The sequence below is a fragment of the Urocampus carinirostris genome, chromosome 11, assembly GCF_059441175.1.
Source record: "Urocampus carinirostris isolate Australia breed hairy pipefish chromosome 11, RoL_Ucar_1.0, whole genome shotgun sequence".
Lineage (NCBI taxonomy): Eukaryota > Metazoa > Chordata > Actinopteri > Syngnathiformes > Syngnathidae > Urocampus > Urocampus carinirostris.
The window spans coordinates 33958883-33959587 of record NC_142359.1 but is presented as its reverse complement, the minus strand read 5'-3'; positions in this window follow the sequence as shown (position 1 = coordinate 33959587).

Sequence of the window (705 nt, the reverse complement as noted above, 5' to 3'; positions counted from 1 at the left end):
GACTCGCCAGTCTATTCTTGTTCTAAGAAATAAAGATTATTCTATTAAAAATTATTGACAAGAAACTGAAGATCTCCTACTAAGGTGTGTACTTCTCCCTTCAGGGAACTCCATAAACAGGCTCATTAACAGGAGTAGAAAAAAGTGGGAGGTCCCACAGCACAACTAAGCAGATAGACGGGTACATTAGACCAGAGGTCTGGTGCCCCCTGAGTACAGCTGAGATACCTGCGGACCTGTCCTGAATATAGCCCACCATGCTGGGTTATTGTGATTTTTGGTACTATGATTTTTTTGTGGTTGACTGAGTCGAATTAAGCCTACCTTCTTTCGAAGCCTTCTTTCTTTCAATTTCTCTTACTTTATTTTCTATCTAGTTTCCCCATTTCTTTTTTCCATCTTTCGCTTACTCTCTTTTTATCATTTTCTTTCTCTCTCCTAATGTCTTTTTCTCTTCCTCCCCTTTTCCCTCGCTCTTTTTTACAGTCTTCACCTCTTTTCCTCTCTCTTCTTCCAATAATGAACCTGGTAATAACATAGTAAGGAGTAGCAGTTATTTTAGAAATGTGTATGAAAATGGGTGCCCTTTCTACCCCTGCACTAGAGTCTCTAGTTTAAAAAATAGGTGCGCAACACACAGCTTGCTGAAGTAGAACACGGCGGTGTCGACAACGACAGTGAAAAGGCGAACCCGAGACGCCGACA